Genomic DNA, 289 nt, shown 5'->3' on the forward strand with positions numbered 1-289 from the left:
TCTCTGGGGTAGAACCCACATTTTTGAAGAAAACATTCCCCTGGGAAAGGAAGGGACGGGCCTTCATGCCCTCACTGAGCCGGGAGGGCCAGGCTGGGACCTGGCCCTGTGCAGGCAACGCGCGCCCTTTGCCAGAGCACTGGTGATGGTGGTTGTGGGGGTCTTCCCTGCCTGAGGTGGCAAGGAACAGGCTCGGTGGCTTTGGGGGGACACGCAGGAGGAAGGGATTTAGGAGACTTTCTCATGCAGTCGTCTCCACGTCAACAGCACGGGGTGTCTGTGGCGGGGG

The 289-nt window shown here is 61.2% G+C and overlaps 1 protein-coding gene across 1 annotated transcript in view; it reads left to right on the forward strand.

Moving 5' to 3' along the window:
• Nucleotides 1-289, forward strand: part of LOC104169320 (dual specificity mitogen-activated protein kinase kinase 6-like) — a 27,095-nt gene that overhangs the window by 20,228 nt on the left and 6,578 nt on the right. The window lies entirely within an intron of this gene.

This window comes from Cariama cristata, unplaced genomic scaffold (genome assembly GCF_000690535.1).
Source record: "Cariama cristata isolate BGI_N322 unplaced genomic scaffold, ASM69053v1 scaffold4661, whole genome shotgun sequence".
NCBI classification, from domain to species: domain Eukaryota; kingdom Metazoa; phylum Chordata; class Aves; order Cariamiformes; family Cariamidae; genus Cariama; species Cariama cristata.